The sequence below is a fragment of the Leptonotus elevatus genome, chromosome 2 (assembly GCF_054856555.1).
Source record: "Leptonotus elevatus isolate MCC_2025b chromosome 2, RoL_Lele_1.0, whole genome shotgun sequence".
NCBI lineage: Eukaryota > Metazoa > Chordata > Actinopteri > Syngnathiformes > Syngnathidae > Leptonotus > Leptonotus elevatus.
This window is the reverse complement of record NC_141240.1, coordinates 9,214,528-9,234,948: the sequence shown is the minus strand read 5'-3', so window position 1 is coordinate 9,234,948 and position 20,421 is coordinate 9,214,528. Positions and strand designations below refer to the sequence as shown.

Here is a 20,421-nt window from a genome sequence, read left to right as displayed (position 1 = left end):
GATAAGAGAAGACAGTGACACAGCTGCAGCATTATCTGCTGCTGTGGTATATTACAGTTGTAAATCTTTTGCAAACAAAGAATTACGTGTGTTGTAGACAGGGTTTATTATTTATTATATACACATTACTTATTTACAGCACATACATGACCATTTTTTTGTAACTGGTGGTATGCACACACACACATACATACATACATATATATATATATATATATATATATTTATTTATTTATTTATTTTATTGTAAACATTGCTTCCCACGTTTATGTTCATAAAAATATAGTATATATAGTACACTTTATTATAAATTTAGATATACATTGAGATCTAAAATGTGCGATTAATATATATATATATATATATATATATATATATATATATACACACACACACACACACACACACACACACACACACACACACACACACACACACACACACACACGCACACACACACACACACGCACCCCCACACGGAACAATTGCACACAAACTTGTGCTGAGCACAGGTGAGTGAGTGAGTGAGTGAGTGGGTGAGTGAGTGATTGAGTGGCCCACTTGAGAACTTGATCACACACTTGAGGTTGGAACAAAGTAACAAAATATGCAAGATGCTCTGTTGGTTGCTGCTTTTATCACTCCACAAAGTAATCTGATTTATTAGCAACTACCCACTCACACGCCAACACACATACTCAAAGTTAGAAATTTGAACTGAGACATGAACATGCACAAATCAGTATGAAAGAAATACATTAGGAACCAATGAATACTTTTGGGGGTGGGAGTGGGGGTGGGGGGGGGGACAATGCGGTGAAACACATTATCTTGTGGCTGCAGTAGTAATTGTGGTTGTTAATGTGGGACCAATTAGCAAGGCCCATCAAACTGGAGTGCTCTAAATGGACAATTAGATTTGATCAGATTAATGGCTCACTGCCAGAGAGGAAGAAAAGAAAATACAATTTACACAGACGCTGGCCACTTCTTTTTTTTTAGCATGCTGTAAAAGCTTAGATACACCAATCCGATGTCGGCCAAATGTGACCGAGGCCTACCCCCTGTGGCGTCGGCCCATTCGGTTATTCAGAGTGTACCAAAAAACGAGTGCTCATACGCGCTCCAACTCATGGGGACACGGTGCGCCACTCTCAGGGTGGTATCAGAGCAAATTTCCAAACATGCCTTATGCAAATGCCGTTAAGTTGGGCATCTCATGGGAGCGCTTAAATGCAATCGGTGCGCATAGCTACGTCCACTGTGCATTTGTGCAAAAGCATCCTTGTGCAAATTGGTGCGCCCCATGGATGATGAGGCCCTACGTGTGATCAGTGGCAACAGTGTCTTGCTCAAGGACACGGCAGCCATGTGTCCGGGGGGGGATGGTCCGCACAATAGAAACTGATCATCTTTATCGCTTGGCTACAGCTGCCTAAATGCAAAGAAAAATAATATGCTACCAGTCCTTTATTTATATCTGTTGTTTCCCCTGCCGACGTTTATTTTGATATATATATTCTGTCTTCATTATTAAATATAAGGAGAGGAGGAGTTGCGGTGCTGCAGGGGAGCCTAATAGCTTGTCACTCGCCTGCTGCATAGTAATGACTGCCAATGTGGCTTTATAATTCAAAACACACACACGCGCGCACACACACGTGGATGTGGAAAGAGAGGCAATTCCGACGGACAAACAACAGTACTGGTTAGAAACATGATTCATTTACACTCTTTTACCCCAGATACACTAATAGCTAATTAGTTGTAATGTTCCTCACAGCTTTACAGCTATCTAGTGCTTTATTTGATAACGCACAGCAGGCTATGCTTTGAAGTATGCTGCTTTATGATGCCATGGAGTATCACAATTCTCAAGTGGTCAGTGGGAGCTGGCGCGGTTGATCGAAATGGGCAAAGAGTCACTGTAATATCCACAAATATAGGAGGACCAAAACAAACAAAGCCGTGTTTCAAATAATGGTTGTCTTTCACCCAACATCTTAAATGGTGACTCCAAGACAAAATAAATCAAACAGAAATTGTTGTAATGCTATACAGTTGCATTTTCAGGACCTTTCTTTCAATCAACAATTAACTGGACCATAATCCAATGTTTGCTATACAAAATGATGTTGCAGAACTTGACTTTTAATTGATGACCTCTGTTACAGGGCATACTTTGTTTTAATAACATTACAGTCAGCTGATGTGGATTGAGGGTGGGGCACAAGGAAAATAGAATTCTTATGAATTAAAGGGATAGTTTACGTTACTATATGTGCTCCATTTGCATCGATAAAAAGTATTATTTTTCCATAATTTGATATGATGAATTTTCATGTACATTTAGTAACTTTAAAAAATATTTTAAATGTTGGATTAAGCTGCACAATGATACGCAGCTACGCCAAATGGAATGCAACCAGCGTTAATCCTGAAAGAATGAAGCCTTATTGTTTTGAGCTATCGTTTCTACTTTGGATGTGGAAGATACGGCACGGGATGGTATTTTTAGGCACAAAAACTTTGGAAAACGAGTGCCTCGTTCGGGAGCTGTACACGCAAGGACAATCGTCTAATTAATTTGTACTGCTTTAAATATATAAAAGTGGAATATATCTATATAAGTGGCATGTCGTTCTGCTGTTGCTGTTACATTGTTCCAAACTAAAATAATTAATTACTACCAATCAAGCCACACATGTAAAATTCATGAAGCCTTCCTTTAAACTGAGGAGGGATTTGCTCCAAAGAGAACAAACAAGGAAATACTAAAGTAGAAAGGCATGTTTGTAGTTAACCAAAGTGTGTCTGGCTCATTAGCAGCTCAGGATGTCTGAACATGTGGCTGCCTTGGGGATTGGACTCACCTTGACATATTGGTGACATCAAAGTGAATATGCAAAAGCCTTCATGGGTGCTCTGTGCTGCTTACTGTTGACAGATGCTTCCATACACAGTACGACCACCTGAATATCTGTCAGACAGATGCAATGGAAAAAGAGAAAGACAGGATTTATGTCATTTGGCATATCAATCAGTCACAGAGGAACATTCACCAACGTATTTTCTGCAAATAAGTCAAAAAAACACATGGATCAAACTGTCAAGCTTTGAAATGAACGCACTGCTTGATTATACAGCACATTATCTTGTGTTAATAGGGATGTCAATTTGAAGCACTAAAAAACCCTGACCTACGTCATTGCTTGAAGCATTCAGAAAGAAAGATGTATTATTTTTAAGCTTTGCAGAAATGAACAAAGACCAACCAAGAGAAATTCTTTCTGCTGTCACAGGGGACCGGGCGCCAAGCCCAAGCTATTAAATGTCTTCGGTGGAGCAAATGTTTGTTGTTTAGTGGGTAGGCAGGCATTCCCCTTACTCCCAGTTGTCACCATAGCCTGCTTACTCACATATGAGAAACGTCAACACTTTGGAGCAGAAGGAACTTTCCACTTCGGTTTGAGTGACAACTGCACTCTTGAACTCACCTTCAGAGTCTCTACACCAACCACAAAAATGCAATCTTGTGTCTCTTAATTTCAAAGGGCAAATATTTCTTCCATTTTGGAAATTATCTTCGTAGATTACGCACAACACACTCACCAAAAGTGTACATAATCGGTTTTGGTTAAGTTGGTACATTTAGTAAATCAGGCCCATGGTCTCTCCAGCATGTTGTAGGCATTCATCTCAACCAGCTGCTTGTATCCATGGTTTTGTTCTTTCTGTTCCTACCCACAGCCGTTGACTGTAGGTGAGGGTGGGAAGGTTGATCCACCATCAAATGGACCACCTCCTTCACCCCAATGGATGGATGCAGAATGCAGAGTCAACATCATTGCATCACAGGCGAGCATTGAAGTGCCCCCAGCACAACCAGGGCATCTTGAGCAGGAGCGCTCTCCAGCACCCCCCCCCCCCCCCCCATAGACTCCAAAAAGCGTGGGTACTTTTCAAATCTAATAATAATAACCCCGTCTAGCTTGCTTTTGGAATGTGCATAATGATGGCTACCTGAAGAGAACCACGCAGAAGAACCCAGAACCAAGTCCTCATCAATGCCGCGCCCTACCGTGTGGTATTAAAAAAACAAACATGATCAGTTACACCCTTTACATTAACATTGCGGTAAAATAATAACCATGATTATTTTGGTCATGATAATCATGATATTTTCACACAGCTTTATCTATAGTTTAAATGTGCTCATGTTCCATTCAACCTTTTTTTTTATTTTTATGATAATACAGTCAGCTAGAGCAACAAACTTGTGCCAACCAATTTGGCAAAATTGCACCACTAATGTGTTTCGGTGATGAATTGGTTTCTAAATGATGAATTGCCAGAAGCTAATTCAGCAGCTCCAAACTGCATATAGTTCAAAGCTGATGTCCCTTCCATTGTACCGCTGTCATATACTGTGATAACATTTTATTAACATAAAAAAACAACGAGATGTGATATTACACATGCCTAAAGCCAACTTCTGGACCACCCAGGTCCACAAGTGGTAAGACCTCAGGAAAGGGGACCCACATTGCAGAAGAGAGCCCCGGTGACAAATGCATGAACGCAGCAAAATGAAGTTCTCCTTGTGTTATAATCATGTTGGGTGTGAGAGTCGCTCTTTGTCTGGTTCCTCACCTAAAAACTATTTACCCTCGGAGACCCTACCAGGGGAATGACTGACAACTGGGCTCCAAGCATCAATGGGACACGTAAATCCCTTCACCTAATTACAGCTTGAGGTGGGGAGACAAGCAAGACACAGACACTTGTGTCTGTTTTCAATTGTAGGGAAGAAGCCTCATATGTCTCCTTCAAAGGCTTCAAAATGATGTGAATGTGACCCAGGCATGTATAGGAAAAGAGGATCTTTATCATAACCATGACAACAATGCATCACATATTTAACAAGAGGTCATGTAGGACACTGTAATTCATTTTATGCTAAATACTTGTTCTGAGCAAATGCCAGTATTGTCATACATCTGGGAAAATTGTAATTATCTCCACATATATTCATCCATCTATCGGTTGCTTAAATTGATTTAGGGCAGGAGGTCCAGCCTGGATTACTCACCATTAAATGAGTGGTCTCTTTCATTATAACGTCTTTTGAGGAAAACCAGACCAACTTATCAATGGCCATCTTAATTCAACCCAATCAATTTCTTTAGAATTAAGATTCAAATTCACGAAATTCTTTCTCTGCATTTTGACCCATCCCCTGAGGGAGCGGTGAGCAGCAGCAGTGCTCAGGAATCTTTTGGTGATCTAACCCCCCCAATTCCAACCCTTAATGCTGAATGTCAAGCAGGGAGGCAAATGGGTCCCATTTTTAGAGTCTTTGGTATGACCCAGAATTGAACCCACGACCGCCCAGCCACAGGGCGGACACTCTACCAATAGGTCACTGAGCTGGCTATTTAATGGTCGATATTTGGAGAAATGGTTCTTCTTTACTGTTTGGGTCGCACACTCGCAAAAGGCACGGTCCACAAGACATTTCCATAACTTGCATGTTACTGTAAATTGATTGAAGACTCTAAATTGCTCATAGCTGTTTGTGCCCTGCGATTGACCTCTCGCCCAATGGCAGCTGGGATGGGATCGAGCTCACTCCCGTGACCCTGAATAGAATAATCGCAAGAAAATGGATCGATGGAATCCGCAGTGCGTCCAGAAGAGTAATGTCGGTGTTTACTGCATTTTAAGGGAAGAGGAAGGGATGTTTAATTCCATTGTTTTTCAGACAGATACCAATATCAAGTACTGATACCACTAGTACTTTTGATACCTAAAATGCCCCCCCCCAAATAAACCAATGATCTAAAGAAAGACTTATGCTGTATATCCCATTCGTGTTTTAAGAAACAATCTTTTATGATCTTGTAAATATTGGGCACAGTAAGTGTGTCAACTGAGATGCAATTTTTTGTCTAATAATAATAATAATAACAACAATAATAATAACAATATTAATATTAAAATTAATATTAATAATTTCTCCAAAATATTTTGATCATAATTGTGTGTACTATTAACAGAAGTGTATTTTATTCTTTCTGCTCAGTTTATGCACAGAAATCTATGATCAAGGGCTTTTAGCCGAGGTAATGTAATGTATAAACTAAGTATTCATTAAAATTTCACACTGTCTCAATATTCAATCTTTAATCACACTTTTAAATGAGGTGTTATTGAGTGGTTCAGAAGACGAATGAAGAATAATAATTGTCTGTTAAGTTCTTGTAATTACCATGTTTAAATGTACACAAATAAAAGATGCGGTACAAATAAAGAAAATAAGCAAACATTCTACAATATAAATATTAAATATGCAATACCGAAACACCATGAATGCTGGTCCAAAAAGGAGTAGGAAAAAGTTCCAACTAAATAATATTTTTTATCCGGAACGGTGCCAGCACTTTACTCATTCCATTTACATTCTATTTCATTTGTGTGCAGAAGACCATTTGGGCAGCAACCTAGTTGGGCCTGATTCAATGTCACCCAGCTATTCGCTGGCAGAATTGTTGTGATGTTGATGTAGGGCAAGGGATAATGAGGAAGCCGATGAGTGATTCTTCAAACTGAAGCTGAAGCTCAAGTGGGCATCAGTAAGTAAAACAAAGAAAAATTGGAAGTGTTTGCCGCTTGCTGGCTGTGCTGGCTCTCATTTAACCCTCTGATAAAACAGCACAACAAATTGGAAAACGAGAGCAAAAACTGACGGCGTTGGCGTCGGGTTGTCTTCATTTCACCATTTTGATATTAAGCTCTGTGCTTGAGCTTGTTCCCAGCCTTGGACCCCATTGTAACCTTTTGCAAGAAACTGAGAGGCTTGCTAACAAGCTAAGGGTGTAACTTGAAAAGACAAAAACTGCTGTTGGTTGAACCCTTAAATTGACTGTTGCTGTGCTCTCTGTACTATATACTGTACATCATCGTGAAATACACTACCGTGAATAATTCAGTGTCTCTCACCATTGTAATCTCTGACTTGTAATTGTAATTACTTCCTACTTGATCTTGGGGAATTTGTATTAAGGCTACATCTGAGAACGCTCAAAATTATACTGTATAAAGGGTTGAATGTACACACTCAAGTTTTACCAGTGGTAGCTATTTCAAATTTGTTGCTGACTACTATTATTTTGTGTTCTCGGTAATTCATTACACTGACAATGTCCTCACACACGACTCTCTTAGATAGAAAACTGTTTGTTGACACTTTCTGGGAAGTGAATTAATTGACTGAAATGTTAATAGGCTGGTTTGTTCTACAAATAAATTGATTCAAATTATTTACCAAGTAAAAGAAAGCACTTTGTGTCCAAACTTCACTGGCAGAAATCATCCAAATGTGAGGACTGAAGTTGACTTGTGTTGGTGTATTGAGCTCTTTTTCCTCATGCTTCCAGCTTAATTGCACGTCAAGGTGAGAAAATTCAGCCCCCCCGCATCACTACCCCAGGAGAGGGCAGCTGCCTCCTCTCTGCGATTCCTCAGTCCTGCCTGGCAGCCTGGACTCCAGAGTCCTTTTTGTCATTTCCACTTCAATTACAGCCGCCCTCGCAAGGGGAGCCCCCACTGCACTGCGCATTTTCAGGTGTCCCTTGAAAGACAAACCCTCCTTGGCCAGCGGGAGCATCGACATTTCGTTTGAAGACGTGCAGCTGATCCCAAGTGGTCTGACAATGGAGCACGCTGATAATCACACTTTTCCTCTGGCTGATTCCCTCCACAACACTATCTTGCATGACAAACAGTGAGTAATGACAGCAGGTTCTGACCCGATGTTTATAATCCTTTCATAATGCCCTTCATCGGAGGGCAAGGGGTCAAACAAAACAGCAAATGGCAGCATTCTATCAGAGAAAGGCAATGGAGAGGGAGGTAAGCAGATAAAGTAAATCGGTCTTGCCGTGACACAGGCATGGGGGATAGGTTGCTGATGACAGAGAGGGTCGAAGGCTACCATGGTGTGACTTATTATGCTGAGGGTGTGATTGGCGACTAGGGAGAGGAAGCGAGGCGGGTGTGCTGAATGGCAGAGCTGTCTCAAAGTTATGTAGCTTGTGATGATAAGGAGTTCCTATGGGGAAGAAGGGAAAGAGAAACAATATCCCATTACAGATGGACCCTTGTGTGACTTGGCACAAGAATGGATTGTCTTTCTGTGCAATCGTTGAACATTTCCCTCTACTAGCGTTATGCTGCAAACGTCTAAGTCACAAGGTCAGTGCGGACGCTGCTGCTCAGTGTCAGTCTGGAAGAAGGAGTCATAACAGTAAGTATGTGGGAGTGGACAAATAAATGGATCATTTGCTGAGTCTGTACTAACCCTCACAATTTATTTTTAGTTTTTTGGGGCTCACATAAATAATGTCACCTCGTCATGACAGAGAATAAAAAGAGCAATTCATCCCTACTGACATTCAATTGATTGGTATAGTACAGAAAATTATGACTGAATGGTTTCAGCACAGGGTGGTTTAAACACGGCAGAACCATCAGAATGCATACAAAATTATTGGAATCTAAATCAACAACAACAATGACACTGTGTCAGAAGTTCGAGTTAAAAAGTCATGAGAATAGTGTTGCACGGCATACCAGTAACTGTAAACCTAACGACACTTTGTCGTCACCAACACGACCTACATATGCTATCATGGGCAACTCTCCAACAAGATGGGCTTGCTTCAAGCTGTTTGTCACTCCCTGAAGTACGTGAAGTTCACACGTAAGACAAAGAGAACTAAACAACAAATGTCTGCAAGTTCAATGTGAAATACTAGAGATTGGCTAAAGAAAGTTAGCATAGATGTTATGCTACTTATAAACCTTCAAACAACACAACCATAGCAGCCCCCAAGTGTTACATATATAGAGCGCCTTAATGTATGATAATTATATACGCAGACACAGACAATAATTGCACGTCTGTATGTATATACAGTGTGGTGTAGTGCTGGTCGTGAACGATCCGTTTATTAGAGCCAGCTCGTTGAAGTGAATAATGGGAGCTGGCTCCTGATCGGGAGCAAATTTTGTTGTTGTCTTCATCTTAAAAAGCCATGTGTGATTGGTCACATAATGTGGATAGCAAATAGTTTGAGGGCAGAGTGCAGACTTTGCGAAATTAAAATTTAATACCGGGCAGGCTGCACAAATTACCTGCATTCGGCATAAGCGTACTGTTCATCCATTACTTCAGTGAGCAAAGAAACCTGTGTCATAATTGCCTTTTGTGCATGGCAGGTCTGTTTTCTCCTGGCAGGTCAGGCAGGTGGGTGTGGCTGGCAGCTAGTGGGGCACACCTGGGCTCAATAAGCTAAGTGCGCATCTAAAATGCACGGTGCATTATGGGTAGCGGCGTGGTGCATTGTGGGTAGACTAAACTACCATACGGTCATTGAAAATGAATTGGATCCAATGGAATGAGCTCTGATTTCTAACATTTCAACCGCTGGAAAGTTGCTGTTTTTTATTTCATGTATTTTAAACATGCATAGCATGTGGTTTACTGACTTCGGGGGTTGACTTGCAAGCTTTTTTTTTCTTCTCTCTTTAAGAGAGAGCTCAGTATTGTTCATTCAGTAATCTGACCGATTCGACATGTCATCATCATTGCTCTCTCTCTTTTTCTTTTTTTTTGTGCATGAATATGTGTATGTGCGGGTGTGTGTGTGCATATGTGCGTGTGTGTGAGTGTGTACTCATTAATTCCCCTAAACTGAATACTTTACAATCCTGCTAGAGTCGTGAGGTTGTCAGGAGACCCGAGGAAGGATCAAAGAAAATAAAGAAAAGTAAAATCCAGCACCGACCAGACATCACCTACTACCCACCGGGTTACCAACCAGAATCTTTCACCAACCCCAGAAACATCTAAATTCCAACAAGTTAGGGAGACCTCAAGAGACCAAAGGAGAGACTGAGGAAAGGAAGGAAGGACAGATGAAGCAGAGTGAGATCCACAGACATCAGCCTCCACCGATTCAACGACCAGAGGAAGAAGCAGATTGTGTCTGAGTTTCGATAGATGCTGGTGTGGTGGATCTGGCATGCATGAAAACCTCCACCAAAGAGGGGAGCCGTCGACGCCGGCCAGGATAGAGCAAGCACAACCCCCCAGGGCCCCCCAGGCCGCGGCAGCACAGGCACAACTCCGGGGCCCCACAGGGTCGGGGAGCAAACCCGGGAGCCAGGAGCGCCCCCCACCCCAACACAGGCCCGCGCCCCAAGCCCAACGCAGCAGAATGGGGCACGGCAGGCCCACCATGCACCCCACCGGCCCACAGCCCCCGCCCCACACCCACACCCGCCACCCACCACAACCCAGCCCCCGCCGCCCTCAGGCCCCCAAAGCCGGGGATGCAGATGGGGGACCGCAGCACTGCTTAATACTGCGGTCTGCCCCAACCGATGGCTCCCCAACCCCAACACTCCCTCCCCCAGTCCAAAATTGGAGGGGGGATGTAGGGCGAAGACGGTGTCTCCACCCTACCCCACACCCCAAAGTATTTGTTATGTGACCTATGCGTCTATTAACAAAGTGTAAGACTTGCAAGCTTTAAGGTGTACGCAAAGACTGTCACCACTCCACGCCATTCAAATGACAGTTAGTTGGTAGCCTCGCTTCTTTTTTTTTCACGAATGCGCAAACTTAATGCGCACTTCGCTTATTGGATCATCAGCCTTTCTCAATAAGAAGCCTGGTCTGCACCCAGGATGGCGCCAGAGAATTTCATCCCATGCGTTAGTGCCACACAGCATATCTTATAGCGTTAATAGTTCTTGCATTTTGCCTGACGTAACCACAACGTTTTTTAAACCTGTTAGCCCCGGATCTTTGTTTTTTGTTACAGTTTTCTTCGTCAACATTCTACAGCCATCCCACCTTCTTCCTGCCTGATTGCCTGACCTCCACAAAAAAAAATATGTTACCTTTTTTTCTACCACTTGTCGCGATCTCTGCATTCCAGGGTCCGACCCAGACAAACCGCAACAACCTGCTGTTAATAAACATGTAATGTGTCTACTGTAGGGAAACTGGCGGCCCGCGGACCACATTCTGGGTGATAAAGTGAGTGATTGATGCCTGAGTGATTAACACCCCAAAAAAAAAATTAAAGGATAAGTGACATAGATAATGAAGGAATGAAAGAATATATATTGGAGGTTTATCTTTTTTTTTGTAGAATATTTTGGGTTTACAAAACAACCTCCAACACACAACTGACATGGACAATCAAAAGCAAAGAACTATTTTCATGCCCATAGCGCGGTCTAACTGTGCGCATAGGTGGAGTTCTGTTTTTGTAGGCGGCTCCTCTCATTCCCTTTGAATTCAACACATGAAAGGTGCACGGTTGACATGGCGGAAGCAAAACTGACTCTCTGGAGTCCAAGCAATTAGAGAGTGTGCAAAATAGATTCGTAAGGAGGAAAGGCAAGCAAACCTCCACGGGTGGATGACGTAAAGTTCGGCTAGCGCGATTAGAGATCACCGCTGTGAAGTGGGCACTTGGAGACCGCCTTCAAACCCGATCGAAAATCAATATGTGCCCGTTTTTACACCTGAATGCACTGTCTGCAAAGATAGAGCCCTACATGTGTAAAAACACTTTAGAATGAAAGAAAAACAAAGATAATTTGCTGAACACATGAGAACATGTCACACAACAAACGGCAGTCGTCACATACCAATGGCTGCTCCCTACTCTTCTCTATTTCAGCTGACCAGTAAATCTCTAGCACATTTATAGTGATTTCATCCATTATTTCGCTGTGTCATACGAGTATCAAAGCTATGTGACATGATGCATTCTGAACTGGAAAGAGCATTTCAATGAATAGATGATTCTCATTGTATGGTTTTAAACGTTTAATGTTTTAATGTTAAATACATACAAATACATAGAAATGTGGCTGACTCTAAGTTTACGTACATGTAAAATGGGATTTTATCGTTTGTCAAACGTGGTGCCCTTAGAGATGGCGCAGGTATTACAACTTCCCTTAGTACCATCTAACTTCGTCCGCCATAACGGTGACCCAATTATCTCTACATACATTTCCAATGAAGACCACCGGCCGGGGGATTGTTTGGACCGACAAGGAAATACATTTACATGGCATTGCTTAACTCTTTGACTGCCAGACGTTTTCAGAAAAGGGATGCCGCCAGTGCCAGCCGATTTAAGCATTTTGACTGATTTTCAAGGTCCACAGAAAATGTTCTGTTTGGACTATGGAAACACACGTACTACCAAATGAAAGATTGGACTTTCATCTTTCATCAGAAAAAAAGAGTTTGTTTCTACCTTATTCCGTTCTTTAGTAATCAACAATAGAAAATGGTTAGTTTGACCCAATTTCGCCTGTGTTGGACCAAAATACGGAGAAATCAAGCTTTTAGTGAAACGATATTATTTCATGCATTCTAGTGAATTTGACACTTCTTTTTGTCCATGAATGATGCCACAAACACCTAAATAGTGCTTTACTTCTATAAAACACTACCACCAAGAATGAAAAATACGTTTATTTACATTCAACAGTGTAACAATTTGACAACAATTTGGCAAACTATTTACAAATGTGTGCAACTGTGGTGCTATTTACAAATATGTGGATGTTTCAACGACAGTTTTTCTTTGTGTAACACTCTCCTGCGTGCAAGAAGACGCAACAGCATTTGCATGATCCATTTTATCCACTCCATTCATGGTGGCATCGTAGTCCAGAAACAGTGTCTTCTCCGTGATCAGACTGTACCCGCTCCTCCGATGAATATGCATTGGACTCGGGGTACTCTTCATTGTCCGATCGAATGTCCGCTTGTGCAGCTCCGCGTTTTCCGGCCTTAGCAGCGCTAGCCGCGCGTAGCCGGTGAGGCTTACTACGTGATAGTAACAGGCCAAAGCTTCCAACTTTGGCGTAGAGCTCGTTGTCATCATCATCGTTGACATCAATGCGCTTTTTAGTATTGATTGATGCTTTCCGTCTTTGAAAAAAATGCTCAAGCGTGAGCTGCTTGTAACCGGTTGCTTGGTCTAGCCATTGTGGCTTGGATCAGCCATTGTCTCCTCAACACTCTAGCTCCGCCTCACGTCTTCTACTGACGCCCACGGTGGGCGGCCCATCCAACCTTGTGCAAAGAGAGTCATCGCTGCCCTCTAGGGGCCAAAACGAGTCTTTGACTAATCAGATCAGCCTGATTCTTTCAGCACAGCTGCCCAAGGCTTTCCTGCACCCGTTTTTGAAAAAAAAACAAAAAAACATAGGGGACGTCTTTTAACGTCCTCGGCGCCCTTCCCTAGGTTTATGCTAAACGTTTTATAACGTTTATGGCAGTCAAAGAGTTAAAGAGGTCTATATTTTATATAGAAATGGGACATCTATTAGAAGTCAGTCTTAAAATGTGACATACTGCAGTTTAGTAAAAAGCGTAAGAGTAAAAAGCAACATGTTAATATTGTGTTTGTCCATGAAAATTAAAGAAAAACATCAACAGTGTCTTCAACAGTGTCTCTAATTAGCGTAACTAAAGTTGCCATAACATAGTAACAATAGCCTAATTGAGAGCCGAGACCGATAGACAGATATAGGAGGGCCCTTTATGTTGTCTTTGTTATAGTATGTTTATTCCAACTAAACTAAGCAAATGTCTTATTTCTCAAGTGATACTTTGACTGACTCGGCCAGAGCTCCTTGCTCAAGCAGAAACACATCAGCTCTTACAAAAGTAAACAATATTCAGAATGCAAATGTACAGTCCTATAATGGACATGTGAAAAAATAAATATCATTAAATAATAAATTCGACAATCGGCTTGGGCATATCACAACTCACCTTGTGTGATATCATGAACCAAACCTGCAAAAGATAAAAATGAAGCAATAAAGCACATCCTTTCTGACTTATACTTCCAACAGTGAATGACATTGGGGCTCTATTAATACATGAATTCAGCAGGGGTAGAGTGCAGTCATCATAATGGGTGGCAGTTCTGCTGACACCGTTCTGATGCAGGAGCATAACCCCCAACATCAACTCAGTTCAACAAAACCCTCATTTGCATTGGCTACCTACTGATCCGCGTGTGATCTTCCGCCATGTTGATCATAGTGTGACTGCTGGCGATCAGCTGCCAGAATGTGGCAGGTGAAGTCTTCGAGGAAGGCTGCAGTGATTCAGATGTCAGCTGAGACAAATAATTCGCTGCTGAAATGTATCACCTTTTCATTCTACAGAGCACTTAGATGCCCCTGGTGCACGCCATAAATCAACGAGCACTTACTCAACAAAAGGCATCGCCTGTCCTCAGCATTCTGACAATTTAGTTGTAATCAGGACCATCCTGCTGGTCACCGTTTGAAGTCCGTCATTTTTTAAAATACTTACACAATTATATACTATATATATGCAGATAAACCTCTTTCTTTTGAAACAAGTCTATATTTCTATTAGTGTTGAAACTAAATGTGGGATGCAAACTGCCCACAGGCACACAGCGTTCCCCACTCATCAGCTTTTCACCTCCCACTGCACTACAAAGAATGTCCCACTGAGGCCACTTGCCAAGGTTTAGTCTCTTAATGGGCCACTTCAATTCGGCGGTGATTCATCGGCAAAAAAATCGCCCTGCAATTTCAATGAGGAAACAAACGTTTCTTCTGGAGTGTGGACTGACTGCCCCAAACCCCGAAATGAATCACGGCCGTCGCAACTCACAGGAAAATGGAGCTTGACAATTTAAGCGCAGTGTTTGCTTTTTAACCTGCATGACTGCCCCATTCAATAACATAATGACACGTGGAGAAGATGTATAAGTTCACTGCAGAGAATGTATTCATAGAGAAAACGAATTTGGCCTCTGCACATGATAAAGCACCCTTTGAAAAGTCCTTGACAAATTACTATGGCGCTATCTATGCAAATAGTTCAAACCTCTGAATGTTCTGTTCAAATTGCCCATCACCGCCGTCAGAGAAAGCTCTCCTCGGCAAGTGTGACCTCCAAATCTTGGAAAAAGGTATCACTCAAGCTAATATTGTGATATGAACATCATAACATCCTACATCCAAACTTATTAGCACAGTATGTGAAATCAAGGTTAGATTAAAAGTATATGCATTATATGCTGTGCTGCATTAGCAACTTCTGGTACCTTTATAGTGAGTTTATTTTCATTCTACGATTTATCAGACTGGCATCTGCATCTCAGCAATTAACCACCATTTTGGAGAGAATTGCAATTGCTACTTTTTTCATGATTGCACATATTGGGCTCTATTTTCATTGACTGGCGCACATGCGGTGGGCATAAAAACGAGTACATTTCAATTTTCGTGGCAGTGCAACAATGCGCCTTTTTGGCATTCCGGCAGACACAGCTGCCTCACCGCCAGCGCGTCCAGCAATTTGGTAACAAAAAGTAGACTGCACTCAGCCTTAAGGCGGGCACACACGGGTAAAGGGAGGTTTAATCTGGCCTGTGAGGTGATTGAAAAAAATAGTGATGTCATACCAATTAATCAGACGGCCAAAATTGAAACATAAAAATTCGAAATTTCACAAGCAATCCTCAGATGAGCAATGCAACTTGTACACGGAATTGACCTGGATGTCAATATTTGACACACAACCTAAAGTTACGGTTTGTTATTAAAAAAATATATATATTAGACCAACATAAATCAAACATAAACGTGCTGAACATGACACATTCAGCTACTGGTAACACTAACACATATAACATCGATTAACGTCCTATAACTTCATTGAATGTGCCACACAATGCATTCTGGGAAAAATATATATTGATGCCTTCTTAAAATAATCACCGAAGTCAGGGATATGGAACCCTGGTCCTCGACAGCCACAGACTGCCCTGCCTATTTTCCATGTCTCTCTCCTCAAACACAGCTGACTCAACTGATCAGCTAATCAGCACGCTCTCTAGAAGCCTGATAACGATCTTGTTCATCAATCAGGTGTGTTGATGGAGGGAGACATTTAAAACAGGCAGGACAACGACGCTTAAGGACCAGGGTTCCCTACCCCTGCCCTAAGTCTTTTTTTTTTTTTTTTGATCTTTCAGGAAATACAAAAACAATTAACCATTTGCATCATAAGGAGATGATTTAGGCAAAATAATAATAATTTTTGCAAAAAAATGACTTAGGCAATTATTTTAAGAGGGTGACGATATGCAAAATAGGTAGACATAAAACGCCCTGAACTCATGCCGTGTCTCATTTGCATTCGTGTTATTTTTTGGCACGATATATTTACAGTTGAGCCCCGCTATTAGGCCTGCAAATAGCGAAAATCTGTGTATAACTGAATTGTTTTGAAATTACATACCATCATTTTATCGGTCCGGCCCACTTGGTAATATGTTTCACTCCATGTGGCCTCTGAGCTAATATGAGTTTGACACTCCTGTGTCTAGCGTGTTTGTGAATTTAGTAGACAGGAGATGCCTCCCTGGGCTTTCCAGCGTGCCGGCTGCCGGGCCCATCAGTGCATTGCCAATTTGGTCACAAAAAAGTCGACTAAATTCTAGACTGCCTAACAGGAGGTCAAGTTTGAAACACAGCTGATCTAATGCCATTTGGGTGCATTTGATAGAGGCACAGGCATATTGGCGTGCCATGGGCGTATGTGGTGGATATCAACGTATTTCATTTGGCAACGGCGTGGGACAAACCCTCTGAATCTATGTAGAAATCAATTAATTGAACGGATTCCAATAATTATCTTCCCAAATATATTTTTTCTCCTGCGAGCCTGTTTCGGTTTTGCGCATACTGCATTCCATGCACTCCTCCGTCTCCAAATGACTGTGGCCGCTACGTTTGGCTGGGAAAACACTTCATTCCATCCCACAAAGGCGCACAACACCAAAATCTACTGGCGCAAAGTCTTCGAAAACACCAAAACCATGAAAATGACTCCCATGTGCACTGTTAGACTCCACTTTGCGCTACAGTTGCACCGGGAATGAAAATAGGGCCATTATGTACAAAAGCATATGAGAAAATGTGTTTGTAAAGACTGGTGGTATAAAAAATCTCTGTCTCCCTTGGGGAGTGGCAGAAGAGTTTAGGGGAGGTGTAGCGGCTTGAGAAAAATCAAGGGAAAATATCTCATCAGGTTTTAAGATATAACTTCAACGCTGTTAAAGGCAAAACGCATGGATTCATTTATCTACAATAGGAAACAAGACAGGTTGTGGCGAGAGCAGTAAAAACATTAAAATGTCTGATAGCAAAATGATTTACATATAATGGTATGGAATACACTTTTTAATTGTTGTATTTAGGTTACATTACTATTCATGTGTTACGCATTGATTACTGGTTGGATGTTTTGTTGTTGTGATGTTTTTGAAATGTAGAAATAGTATGTTGTTCGAGACTTGTGATTAAGTCATACAACTAAAATTTTATCAAACTCAATTGACATTTATTGTTAAATTTGAAATGAGCTAGCTGACATTTTAAGAGCAAATGTTGGAAATGTTGGTTGTATAGCCTTATGTTCACAAAGGACTCAGCATCCTGAGGGAAAGGAAGGCAAGATCTCACAATTTTTTTTAATTTTAAAGCATGGCTGGGTTGTCTTTTGGAACGGAATGCTCCCTGCTAGCTTTGCATTTTAACTTCATATTTCGCAGTGTGACTCCATGCAGTGTCGCAAACCGATTTTGTTTCCTTTCCATGTGTCCAGAGAACAAGACACCGCAAAAGACACAGCGACACGACCAAATACATGTGGAATAATGAATATACATGGAAATGCTTGGCCGTAGATTGCCACAAATGTAGTAAGCCTTAAAACCTTCAATTAGTATGTTGCCAAACCTCAAAGAGAGGACATCAAGAAGCAACAAGTCAAACAGGAAACAACACGACGAAAGGACTTTTCAAAATGAAACAAACTGGACTAGATTTCGACCTGACGACATAAAGCCTTGAGAAAAACAGTTTTCATGCGCCTACACATGTTTTTGACTCTTTTTGCTTTTTTGTCTGAGGCAATTCAAAGCAGATCATGGCGGCGCACTGCTTTTCAAAGTGTTTGTAAATGGAAACAGACAGCCAAACCAGCCTCAAGCAACATCCACTATTAATAGCCCAGCGCAAAACAACCCAGAGCAACAGGAGCTGCAAAAACTATACTAGAAAGTGTAACATTAACATATTTGACAGTGAAAATAAATAAATAAATGGCCAGGGCGTGAAGCACTGGAATGAAGCCAAACCACATTTAACTCAAATAATGATTTTTATTTTTTTTAAACACACACACATTTGATTTCTGTTGTTGATTTGATGTTGCACTTTCACATCTTTGTTTTGTGTTGCATGTTTTTATGTACTGAACACCACAATGGAAATAAGCTGTCATGATTTTATGTGTGTGAAGAGATGTGTTTTTTCTTGTTGTTTTTTAGTCACTGGGGCAAGTGGATGAGCTGAGTTTCCAGCCCACCTGCTTGTCATCATTAGTTAGGTTTGTAATATTGTTCCTCTAGGTCATTGGTTGTGTGCATTTTTCTAGCCAATTTTGTGTATTCTCAAAGTATAGTTCCAGGTTTTTATTTTCTCTCTTTCTGATCTATTCTTATGTAGCTTTGCTTCTGGCTCCTTGTTTGTTTTGTCTGTTTCTAAACTTTTGTAGTTAAGAATCTGTTTCATTGTTCTATTATTTGTTTTGTATAGTGTACTTAAATATCTTTTCTCCTTGCGCTACTGCATACTCCTGTGCGGCTGTGTTTTTTTTTGTTATTGTCCTTATTTCCACTTTATTTTTTCACAGTAGTTTCTAGTTGTTTAGTTCTTTAGCTATTTTCTGTGCTATCACCAAATTCAATCAATCAATCAATCATATCATATCATAAAACACAGAATAAATTATGAAAAGCTTACATTGAGTCAGTAGGTAAAATAAAAAGAAACTATAGAACTAAAATACTGATTAGGACTGGGCGATGAAAGAAATTCTTCCCAGAAATCCAGTTTCCAATTTTAATCGATCTAATCAAATGTGTCCCATTCAATGAGCAAATGGCAGTGACATTATTCAAAACTTGAAGAAATGACCTTGTCAAATGGATCAGAACATATTATTCCAGTTATAAAGGCTTCACACAGTGATACGCAGAACAGACGGTCAGGTTCTACTACTGGTCAATAAATCATGCCCTGAATACATCTAATAAATTGTAATGGAATACAAACCCAGAACGGCCCTGCAGGTTTGCAGTCTCATTAAGTGGAGCCCAGAGATCAAGCAAATATGGTGAAGCAGCATTTAGCTGTGGTACTTCAAACAAATAGAATAAGTTGCCAACAAAAGTGAAGTCTGTGAATGTTTTTAAATAAAGGCAAAAAAAAAAGGGCTTGTGTGAATGAGCTATTTTAGAGCATTTTTAAAATCATTAAAAATATATATTTTCTTGCACTATACATTCTTTTTTTTTAGTAATTGTATTAAATCTTATTTTATTTCTGAACTGTTTTTAAATGTCTGTAATTCTTTGTTTATATACACTTTTGAATTTGCTATTAATCATGTAGAGCATACAGTACCTTACACAAACCTTAATAATAAAAAAATAATAATAGTCAACAATTTAACATCAATAAATTGACAACAAAGTATTTGTAACAACAAAATTGTCACTAGAAATAACATGGATAAAAGTGTATACAGCATTCCAGACACCTGCCAGCCAGGTAGGTTTTAGTTTTAGATTAATAAACAGCAAGGGGAAATAAGCGAGTCTACAACATAAGACATTGGACATGTCCTATTACGTGTTCTAATGTCACCACTACAATGAAAACCCTCTGCAGGGATCTGACGAATTTCTCAACTGAAGTCACCTTAATGGAAGCAGTCTGTTAAAAAGCCATACAGTGTGGCCAAATGGGGATAATCCCGGTGAAGGGTGCAATGCATTTGGATAAACTACTCTACATATTTGATGTGGGTTTATCAATACAGCTGCTACTGCCATTGAAGTGGATCAGCGTCTGGATAAATGACTTCTTTTGCAACTTAAGAACGGGCACAATGTCTTTCACAATGTTCAACATGATTTTCTACCATGCTCCTTTCTTGACATGCTGTACATTAAAACATCTCCAATAATTATAATCAATTGTATGTTTCTGGCCAAAGTTTTCCCTGGCTTTGGCTTCAACAGTCACTAAACATGTTGATCAGTGTGTGCAAACCAATTGACTCATTCACTGCCATTGACGGCTATAGACGTCAAAAATTCATTTGAACTATTTCTATTAGTTTCACATTTTTTTCCCACTTTTGTTAACAAGAGTATGAAAACCTAATAAAAAATGATTGTACATTTAGGA

At 40.7% G+C, this 20,421-nt stretch overlaps 1 protein-coding gene across 6 annotated transcripts in view; it reads right to left on the bottom strand.

Annotated features, from left to right (window-relative positions):
* LOC147178335 (beta-1,3-galactosyltransferase 1-like) overlaps window positions 1-20,421 on the bottom strand; it is a 100,167-nt gene that overhangs the window by 34,164 nt on the left and 45,582 nt on the right. For 5 of the 6 annotated variants that reach the window (XR_015094078.1, XM_086068700.1, XM_086068696.1 and 2 more), the window contains exon 3: window positions 2,874-2,980. The gene's annotated coding sequence lies outside the window, so the exon portion shown is untranslated. Of the gene's footprint in view, window positions 1-2,873; window positions 2,981-13,882; window positions 13,902-20,421 lie in introns of those variants that run through there. The other variant, XM_086068699.1, reaches the window with a different exon arrangement.